Consider the following 12,078-nt stretch of genomic DNA (forward strand, 5'->3'; position numbering starts at 1 on the left):
CGGTTCCCGTGGCACGCCCCCTGTTGTGGGCGGGGCCTGGGCCGTTTCAAAGACAGAGCCACCAGCAGAACAGTGGTGCAGTTCTGAGTCACATAGGTTTTTGCTTTTCAATTCAGGGTTTTATTAATATTGGTTACATTTATAAAGGGAGCTAGAGGTGTGGCCTAGTGGTGCCTAGCATGCACGAAGCCCTAGGTTCGATTCCTTGGCACCACTCAAGCAGCAGAGTGCTAGGCTAGCCCTGAGTTCCAGCCCCCAGGACTGGATAGATAGATAGATAGATAGATAGATAGATAGATAGATAGATAGATAGATAGATAGATAGATAGATAGATAGATAGATAGATAGATAGATAGATAGATAGATGATGTAGCTCAGTAATACAACCCTTGCCTAACAAGCCCTGGGTTTGAACTCTACCATCACAATATCATAAACATAGTTATCTACATTATATTACAGACAATAAAATGCCTGACTTCTAGCTGGACCCCATGGCTAAGCTAGATACTCAGGAGGCTGAGATCTGAGGATCATGATTTTGAAGCCAGCCTCAGCAAGAAAGTCCCTAAGACTCTTAACTCTAATTAACCACCAAAAAGCCAGAAGTAAAAGTGTAAGTGACAGTGCCCAGGCCCTGACTTAAACCCCAGGACACACACACACACACACCACAGTCCAACTGCTCTTCAACTCAAGGTTACCATCCTACCCCTTGAGTCACAGCCCCACTTCCGGTTTTCTGGTGGTTATTTGGAGACAAGAGTCTCATGGTCTTTTGTGCCAGGATGGTTTTTTAATCTCATCCTCAGATCTCAGCCTCCTGTGTAGCTAGGATTACAGGCACTACCACACCCCGCTTAATGGCTTTTCAAATACTCCAGGTTTTCAGCACCCTTCTGACTGAAATTCTACGTTAAATCCATTAACACAAAGAGACTGGAAAAGCCTGATCAGTATTCCAGGAGACGTCAAACATGGCAGGTGTAGTAGCACTCTGGTGTGGTCACACCTCTAATTCCAGCTACTAGAAAGACTGAGGCAGGTGAATCTCAAGTTTGGATTGCAGGTTGAGGCTTCCTTGGCAATTTACCAAGCTCCTGTCTCAAAATAAAACACAAAGGACTAGAGACACAGCTCAGTGAACAGCATGTTTGCCTAGCATGTGGGAAGCCCTGGGTCTGATCCCAGCAGAAAGGGAGGGAGGAGTTTAAGTACAGTCATATTTTAAATTTAAATCTCCAGGTTTGAAAGACCTTTGAGTTTAAACTCCAATTACATCAAATCAAATCAAATAAATCCCCAGACTTCATAGGCTGGGAATATAACTAGGTTTTTTATGCCTAGAGAATATATAGCATCACAAAGGAAAAATTATAAATTCACAGACTAATGAGGGACCATACTGTACATCAGGTTGAAAGTTTTCACTTAATGAAACTGTTATCATAGGCATTAAGATAGACTTAAACTGAAGGCCATTTCCAATGTATAAGAGGCAGCTTAAAAATCTGCTTTTTCTGGGCCCATGAAGTAATTAAAAGCTGGATAAAAACTAGGATTCCCAGTCACTTCCTTGCATTGGTGCTGATCTGAGCCATTCTCTTCAAAGGTATTTTGCAATCACCTTGGACCCCAGGAAAAGACAAGGTTTATCAGGAATACATATATTATGACAAGGGCAAACTACTCCCCCACCCAGCCATCTTCTTACCTTTCTATCATATTGACAAAAGGTGAACCCTTCCCCCCGCAAGAGAACCAAAACCCTGGACAGACACCTTAAAGGCAACAGTGACCAACTTGCTCAGGCACCTTTCTAGTCAGTGATAGTCATACGGATGTCTTCAGAACTATGAGAGCCTAAAAGCCCAGCTGTGAGGCCCAAAGGAGTGGGAGTTTGGAAGGCCTCCCAAATTAACTCTCAGAAAGCTGAGTTTCCTGAAAAGGTCAATCAGTCCATTCAGATTTCTATCCTGTGTGTGGGCTAACTCCACCCTAAACTGCCTGGGAGCCTGGAGGTAGACTGAGGTTTATGCAAATTTTAAGCAGTTTACTGTTTAGCTCTAGTTCTGGGAGAGTCATCTACCATTTGTAGAAATATTGTCACCTGTTCATGCTTATACCTCACTTTCAGCACATACTTCCTTGTAAGAAACACAATAAAAAACTTTGGTGAATGGAACCTTGGAATGGGAAGCTGGTAGAAGGCTACAGGTCCCCTGGCACCCCAAGTCTCAATTCCACTGTCTCCCTTAGTCTTGTCCAGGTCGCAGTGGGTTGAGATGTCCATGGTGTATAGTGACTAGAAACTCCCAGAGGCCAGGAAAAATGGGTCACGCCTGAAATCCTAGCTACTCAAGAGGATCACAGCCAGCCCAGGCACAAAAGAGGTGTGACTCTTATCTCCAATTAACCTCAAGAAAATGGGAAGTGGTGCTGTGGCTCCAGGGGTAGGCAGTATCCTTGAGCTGAAGAGCTCAGGGACAGTGCCCAAAGTTCAAGCCCCATGGCCCTCCCCCCACAAAAAAATCCCAGACAAACTTGAGACTGTTCTCTGTTAGACCATGTTACACGGTCAGATCATGTGACACGAACTCTGAAGATGCTTCGGCTCTGCATACCTTTCTCACTCCCTTCCTCCAGTTCTCCCTATGACGTCAGGCCAATATCTATAGCCTGAAAAGCAGCTGAAGACAGCAGCCATGTAATAAAACCTCCTCCCTTTATTGTCTCTATTAGTCATACAAGTGAGTGATGGGTCCTGGTAGAAAACAAAACAACACAAAACCCTCCTAGAGTTTGGCCGTACAGTCTAGAACCTGGCTTCAACTTCAGAACCAAAGAGCCCCACAGGACCTACATTCTGGACCAACATGGCAGACTCCCACATAGCTTCCCACACACTAGCAGTCATGGGGCGGTTTGGGGAGGGAACACAGGAAGACAGAAGACTCAGTTTCACCTCCTACCTACTAACCCCATCCACTTGGGTAAGAATACCCAAGTCTTGCCAACTTTGGAGCAGTATGCCCGTGTCTCATCTTGAAATGTGCTACCTCTAGTTACGCAGCCAGGCTTTCTCTCCTGAACTGCTTGTCCTTCATCCCTCTCCTGGAATATGCTGTCGCTTCTAATAAAAGACATTCTTTTCGTAATAAAAGCATCTTTTATCTACTATTTTCTTTCACCTGCATATTCTGTTACTCACTCTTGAGACTGTACTCCTATTTTAGATTGTATAAGAGTCATGTGTGAAACACCTCATTTACCAGTAACAGGTCTTTCCAACAACCTCCCCAAGACATCTCTCATTCAGATCCCATGGTCTTGATGCATTAACTACTTATATTCCCTTCTAGTCATTCCTGGGTTTTAGGGTGTAGCTCATGAGGAAGACAAAGCCACCCTGCCCTATTCCCCGGGAGCTCACAAGTACTCACACAGTCTACCACTCCTCTCCTCCTAGGGCCTGTTTCTCCTCCAAGAGCAGACAGCCAGTGTCACCTCCTGAAAGTTCAAGTGTCTCAAAGCCAGAGGACTAATGAAACTAAACACCAATAATAAAGTTCTATGTTAAAAATGAACTCTCCAACTTGAGGACAGGAGTCGGGAAGGAAATAACTACGAGAAAATGAGGAGAGAGGTGACACTGTTCAAAAAGAAATGTACACATTGCCTGCCTTTTGTAACTTTAACACTCTGCACATCACCTCTACTATATGTATATATTGTAACTGTAATCCTCTGCACATCACCTCTACTGTATGTATATATTGTAACTGTAATCCTCTGCACATCACCTCTACTGTATGTATATATTGTAACTGTAATCCTCTGCACATCTCCTCTACTATATGTATATATATTGTAACTGTAATCCTCTGCACATCACCTCTACTGTATGTATATATTGTAACTAATCCTCTGCACGTCACCTCTACTGTATGTATATATTGTAACTGTAATCCTCTGCACATCTCCTCTACTGTATGTATATATTGTAACTGTAATCCTCTGCACATCTCCTCTACTGTATGTATATATTGTAACTGTAATCCTCTGCACATCAAGTCTACTGTATGTATATATTGTAACTGTAATCCTCTGCACATCACCTCTACTGTATGTATATATTGTAACTGTAATCCTCTGCACATCACCTCTACTGTATGTATATATTGTAACTGTAATCCTCTGCACATCATCTCTACTGTATGTATATATTGTAACTGTAATCCTCTGCACATCTCCTCTACTGTATGTATATATTGTAACTGTAATCCTCGGCAGATCACCTCTACTGTATGTATATATTGTAACTGTAATCCTCGGCACATCACCTCTACTGTATGTATATATTGAAACTGTAATCCTCTGCACATCACCTCTACTGTATGTATATATTGTAACTGTAATCCTCTGCACATCTCCTCTACTGTATGTATATATTGTAACTGTAATCCTCTGCACATCACCTCTACTGTATGTATATATTGTAACTGTAATCCCCTGCACATCACCTCTACTGTATGTATATATTGTAACTGTAATCCTCTGCACATCACCTCTACTGTATGTATATATATAGTAACTGTAATCCTCTGCACATCACCTCTACTGTATGTATATATTGTAACTGTAATCCTCTGCACATCACCTCTACTGTATGTATATATTGAAACTGTAATCCTCTGCACATCACCTCTACTGTATGTATATATTGTAACTGTAATCCTCTGCACTTCACCTCTACTGTATGTATATATTGTAACAGTAATCCTCTGCACATCACCTCTACTGTATGTATATATTGTAAATGTAATCCTCTGCACATCACCTCTACTGTATGTATATATTGTAACTGTAATCCTCTGCACATCTCCTCTACTGTATGTATATATATTGTAACGGTAATTCTCTGCACATCACCTCTACTGTATGTATATATATTTGTAAATGTAATCCTCTGCACATCACCTCTACTGTATGTATATATTGTAACTGTAATCCTCTGCACATCTCCTCTACTGTATGTATATATATTGTAACGGTAATTCTCTGCACATCACCTCTACTGTATGTATATATATTTGTAAATGTAATCCTCTGCACATCACCTCTACTGTATGTATATATTGTAACTGTAATCCTCTGTACATCTCCTCTACTATATGTATATATATTGTAACTGTAATCCTCTGCACATCACCTCTACTGTATGTATATATTGTAACTGTAATCCTCTGCACATCACCTGTACTATATGTATATATAGTAACTGTAATCCTCTGCACATCACCTCTACTGTATGTATATATTGTAACTGTAATCCTCTGCACATCACCTCTACTATATGTATATATATTTGTAAATGTAATCCTCTGCACATCACCTCTACTATATGTATATATTGTTGTTGGGGACTGACTGTGGGGTCAGTGACCTTGGACCCGCACAATTGAGTACACAAGGAAGTAAGCTCTTATCATGATTTTGGGCTGTGTCAATAGCTTCTCATTTAACCTGTTTGGGACTTGATAGCTTCTCATTCAACCTATTTCAGACTTGATACTGTTTGTATGAATGTAGCCCCTGGCAGTTCCCTAGTTTAAAGATGTGTATTTAAGTTTGAGAACTGGAAATAAACTGGGCTACGGTCCTGGGCGACAGGCTTCTTAAGCTGTGGCTCCTGATTTGGGCTGTAGCCCTCCTGAACCCCATCTGTTTGTCTCTCTTCTAATTTTTCCTAGTCCTTGCCCCCTATTTCAGGAACCCCAATCTGCGAACCCTGGTTTGCTGCCGGTTGGCCCAGGCATCTGGCGCCTGAACAGGGACCCTGAAAATCTGGGACGAAGGTGAAGGACCCCTCCCTGTGGTGAGTAACACATCGTAGGACTATTAAGAGAAGATCTTAAGAGAGTGTATAGTCAGGAGTAAAAATTATGGGTCAAGCTAATAGCCATGGGTTATTTCTACCGATCTTAACAGGCCTATTTGAAGCCCACGGAACGCGGGTGGAAAAAGGGGTGCTTCAGAGCTTCCTACAGTTTGTCGAGGAGGCATGCCCGAGGTCTATAGAGGAGGAATTCCAAAAAGCCTGGCAGCGGATAGGAAAAAGAATTCTAGATTATTATGATGTATATGGCCCCGAGAAGACCCCAATAGAGGCTGCTACTTTATGGAGTTTAGTAAGTGAATACATAGATCCTCTACATGAAAATGCTGAACTTAATCTTGAATTAAGGGAACTTTATGAGTTAAAGGACCCTTCTGAAGAACCTGAGGCTGAGCCATATGCCGCAGCCCAAGAGAGTCTAAGTGAGATCTTGCAAAGGGAACAACAACCAGTAGATATTGAGTATCAGAATTCAGGTCTGAATACCAAGGAGGAAAGTTATGATGAGTCATTGGAGGGCCGGGTGGCTACGATAGAGAAGAAGTTAGAAGAAATGCTACATCTTCTATCGAAAATGGGGACAGAGCAGAGAGCCCCCCCAGAAGTAGGAAAGAAATATGACCCTCAGGCCACCATGGTGTCTGATTCTAAACCTTACCCCTCACACCCACCGCCTCCGGCTGCAGCCTTACGGCCTCAATCCCTTTCTCAACCTTTAGGCAAGCCTAAAGGCCCTAGCAACAAGTCCCTTTTAACAGGCACTACAACCAGGCACAGTGCATCGCAATTAAACCTGACTCAGGCTGCTAGAGAGAGGGAAGGTATTTCAGGGCCTCGATGCTTCCCTAATTTAGTTGATCATGATGAACAAGTATACCATCAGCCTGTTCCTGTTAAACTATTACAGGATTTAAAAAATGCCTGCTCCCAATATGGGCCAACTGCCCCTTTTACTCAAGTAATATTGGAGGCCGCGTGTGCTGGTATTGCATGCCCAAATGACTGGAAGCGGCTTGCCAGAGCATGCCTTAGTGCAGGAGAGTACTTATTATGGGAGACAGAGTTCACTGCACAGTGTTGGGCTAAAATTGAAACAAATAGGTCTAAGAACCTGCCTTACACTGTTGATCAGTTGTTAGGAGAGGGAACCTATAAAAACACCGAAGATCAATTGGGTTATGCAAAGGAGGCCTATTTACAAATAAATGCTGCGGCGAGAGAGGCTTGGAAAAAGTTACGCAATTCCAATGGTACAAAAAATCTAGTAGAAGTTAAACAGGGACCGAATGAACCTTATCTAGAATTTTTGTCTCGATTAATGGAGACTGCAGACTGCCTAGTACAAGATGAGAATGCAAGGGAGAGTATAGTTAGACACATAGCCTATGAAAATGCCAACGCCGCCTGTCAGGCGGCTATCAGACCCCATAGGAATAAGGGAGGAATCACGGACTTTATTTCACTGTGTGCTGATATTGGACCCTCCCATGTACAAGGCCTTACTTTAGCCGCCGCTCCTCAAGGAAAGACTGTTAGTGAGTCTCTAAAATATAGAGGTCAGCGGCATTCTCGGGATGCTAGACCCCCAGGGCGTTGCTTTTCTTGTGGACAAATAGGACATTGGATGACGCAATGCCCACGCCAGGCCAGGCAAAAGAGAGAAAAATCACCTGGCACATGTCCACGCTGTGGTAAAGGGAAGCACTGGGCTAAAGATTGCAAGTCAGCAACAAATCGCAATGGCCGCCCATTTTTGGGAAACTGGAGAAGGGGCCAGCCCCTGGCCCCGCAAAACCATGGGGCAGTCCCTCCCTCTTCCCGGCCACAAGTGCATCTTCTAACAACCCCCCAAGATCAGTCTCCAGCCTCCTCCATGCCACCCCAGGCAGTGCAGGATTGGACCTCTGTTCCTCCACCTGCTCAGTATTGACCCCAGAGATGGGGACACAAGCTCTCCCCACGGGGGTCTTCGGCCCCCTTCCCCCGGGAGTGGCTGGATTGCTGTTAGGGCGAAGTAGCTCAGCCCTTAAAGGGATACAGATTACACCTGGCAAAATTGACCAAGATTTTACTGGAGAAATCAAAGTTATGGCCTCTGCCCCGAAACACGTGGTATCGATCCCAGCCGGTCAAAAATTAGCACAATTAATACTTGTGCCTTTACCTCCCGGGGAGACTGCTAATTCCCCATGTGGACAGAGAGGATTTAGATCTTCTGATATCTATTGGGTACAAAGCATAAAACGAGAGGCCTGAGATGACTATATTTATACAAGAAAAGCCCTTTAAAGGAATATTAGACACTGGAGCAGATGTGTCTGTGATATCTAAAAAACATTGGCCAGCCCAATGGCCCCTGACAACCTCTATGACTTCCCTACAGGGGGTTGGGCAAGCAACTGACCCACAGCAGAGCAGTGCGATCCTTGTTTGGAGAGATGAGGAAGGGCACTCTGGTCATTTTCAGCCATTTGTCTTGGATCATCTGCCAATTAATTTATGGGGTCGTGATATCATGGAAAAAATGGGAGTGTATATGTTTAGTCCTAGTGCTGCGGTCACTAAGCAGTTACTTGATCAAGGCCTCCTCCCCTTTAGGGGACTAGGCCGAGCAGCACAGGGGGAGCTAGAGCCACTCCAACCCCAGTCTCACCCTACGAGACAAGGATTAGGGTATCCCTTGACGGGAGCTGTCGTTTGCCCTCCCCCTCATGCTGATCCCATAAATTGGCTCTCTGAACAACCGGTATGGGTTGAACAGTGGCCTCTTTCACTAGAAAAGATCATTGCAGTACAGCAGCTGGTACAGGAACAGCTGGACTTGGGACATGTGGCCCCTTCTAACTCTCCATGGAACTCTCCAATTTTTGTTATAAAGAAAAAGTCAGGTAAATGGAGGCTGTTACAGGATTTGAGGAAAGTGAACGCCACCATGGAACTGATGGGAGCCCTACAGCCTGGCTTGCCTTCACCCATGGCAATCCCAAAGGATACTTATAAGATTATTATAGATTTGAAGGATTGTTTCTATACTATACCCCTGGCGCCCCAAGACTGTAAGCGCTTTGCCTTCAGCGTCCCCTCTGTTAATTTTAAAGAACCCATGAAGCGATATCACTGGCTTGTGCTTCCACAGGGCATGGCAAATAGCCCAACTTTATGTCAAAGTTTTGTAGCTAGAGCCATTTCTTCCACTCGTGAAAAATTTTCTTCTGTTTATATTGTTCATTATATGGATGACATCTTGTTGGCTTGTTCTGACCCTATCGTCGTACGACAAGCCTTTGGACAACTAAAGCAAGATCTGAGCCTCTTTGGCCTTATAATAGCAGCTGAAAAGGTTCAGGAACACCCCCCTTTTACATATCTAGGCCATATATTAGGCCCACACTATTTTAAAAGCCAAAAAATACAATTAAAAACTTCACACTTAAGAACTCTTCATGATTTTCAGCAATTCTTAGGAGATATAAATTGGCTTCGGCCTTATCTAAAGCTCTCCACAGGAGAGTTAAAACCCCTTTTTGATCTCTTAAAAGGAGATACCAACCCTACATCCTTGCGCGAATTAAATCCTGACGCCAAGAGGGCCATCCAAATTGTAGAAAAGGCAATTTCCCAGCAACAAATGACCTATTGTGACTATTCTAAACCCTGGGGAGTTTACATTTTAGCTACTTCTCACTCCCCAACTGCTGTATTGTGGCAGGATGGCCCACTTTTATGGCTTTATCTACCATCAACACCCGGCAAAGTGCTGACTCCCTACTACGAATTGGTAGCTAATCTGATACATATGTGCCGAGTGGATTCCCGTAAATATTTAGGTCAGGAACCTCATTTTATCTGTGTCCCATATAATCTACAACAACAGGATTGGCTATTCGCCCATTGCGATCCTTGGGCCATTGCTTGGGCCAATTATACGGGAAAAATTTTGCATCACTACCCGTCGAACAAACTTCTCCAATTTGCTGCGTGTCATACGTTTCTATTTCCTTCCATAGTACAGGCCTCGCCTTTATCTTCTGCCGCTTTGGTATTTACAGATGGATCCTCAAATGGAACGGCTGCTTTGACCATTAATGGGAAAACTCAATCTTGGGTTACAGGTTTTTCCTCCGCCCAAGAGGTGGAATTAGAGGCTGTTTTACAAGCACTCGTCCTGTTACAAGACGAGCCCTTTAACTTATACTCAGACAGTCAATATGTAATTCGTGCTCTTCAAGTCATAGAAACTGTTCCCTTTATTGGGACTACTAACTCCAATATTCAAACCCAATTTCGCCAAATACAAACTTTGCTTTGTTCTCGCAACCACCCCTGTTTTTTTGGCTTTGTTCGAGCTCACACTAATCTTCCTGGCCCTTTAAGTGAGGGCAATGCGGTCACTGACTCTGCCACCAGAGTTTACTTAACTCAGGTTGAACTTGCTAAGCAGTCACATGCCATCCACCATCAAAACAGTCGAGCCTTGCGCCGACAGTTCAAATTATCTAGAGAAGCAGCGCGACAGATAGTTAAGACTTGCTCCAACTGTGTCCCTTTTTCACTAGCCCTCCATTTAGGTATAAATCCACGAGGACTGCTTTCTAATCACATTTGGCAGATGGATGTCACGCATGTTCCATCATTTGGCCGATTAAAATATGTTCATGTTACTGTAGATACTTATTCTAATTTTATCTTGGCCACCCCCCTTGCTGGGGAAGCCACTAAACATTGTATTTCTCACTGCATTCGATGCTTTGCTGTGATGGGGATTCCCTCGCAAATAAAAACAGATAATGGCCCTGGCTATGCAAGCCGAGCATTTCAATCCTTCTGCCATTCCTATAATATCACTCATATTACAGGCATTCCTTACAATCCTCAAGGTCAAGGCATCGTGGAGAGAGCTAATGGATTATTAAAACATCAAATTGCTAAAATACAGAAAGGAGAGTCGTATCCCGCTACCCCTGTGAATATACTTAATCATGCTTTATTTGTTTTAAATTTTTTGAATTTGGATTCAAATAATTTATCTGCTGCTCAGCGATTCTGGGAAAAAAGAGAGCAGCATGCTTTTGCCTTAGTAAAGTGGAAGGATCCCCTAACTGGTGCTTGGCATGGACCCGATCCTGTTCTAACCTGGGGTCGAGGGCATGTATGTGTTTTTTCACAAGGAGAAAATGACGCCCGCTGGCTGCCTGAACGCTGCGTTCGGATCGTGGAGAGTGACAGTGGCCATCCAAGCAGCGACTCACTGGGCCTACACCCCCAACCCTCCAGTGGTGCATCCTGCGACGTGGGAAGGACCTGAGTTATTTGTGCATGTCAATTGGGACTGCTACTGATCCACTTGTTCCACACATTCATATGAGCTGTGTTTCTCCTCCTTTTACTATTATGTAGGGACCTTTTAACATATTCATTGACTCTACACAATTTAATATGTGACATTATTTTGTCTTTACCATCCCTCTTCTTAATAACCTTTTTGTAAAAGATGCCCAGGTGAAAAGCAAAGGCCTCCAGAGGTAAGTAGAAGTCGGCCGACCCCCTTGTATGTCTGCGTTTTATTTTATTTTATTTTATTTTTGTTTGTTTGTTTGAAAAGGTGCACTGTGGGCCTAAAACAGAGGCCTGGGTGGTCAAGGGACGCCTTGACCCCCCCTCCCCTTCTAAGTTTCTTGTCAATAACAAGGCATACCTGAGAGTCCCACCAGCAAGACATGTCTAAATCTAAAAATAACTGTTTGGTGAAAACATTCATTTGAGCTCATGTTTTTGTGTTAAGTGTATCTGATTGAGCCCAATTTTCTTGTTATATGTCAATGTCTGATTATTTAAAAGTCTCCGTTTATCTGTCTTGTTCGTGTTACATATTTTTTCTTGTCCAGTTTTGTCTTTAAAATTGGTACCATTTCTAAGTATGGATCCGTATGGTTTTTCTGTGCGTACTCAAGCACACATCCTTGTTATTTTTTTTTTTTGAACATTTCTGGGCCTAGCATGGCCGCTCCCCCATGTCTGCAGTTGTAGCAAGCCCTGGAAAAATAAATTCCAGCTAAGTTGCCTTGCAAAAAGTTTTGTTTTGAACCTGGTTCTCACCTGTAAGAGTAAAATTGGCAAAACTCTCTTGACACAAACTTCCGGAAATTGAACGGCCGATATTAATTTTGCGCGCTTTATG

This window comes from Megascapheus bottae, chromosome 15, assembly GCF_031878675.1.
Source record: "Megascapheus bottae isolate mThoBot1 chromosome 15, mThoBot2.hap1, whole genome shotgun sequence".
NCBI classification, from domain to species: Eukaryota; Metazoa; Chordata; class Mammalia; order Rodentia; family Geomyidae; genus Megascapheus; species Megascapheus bottae.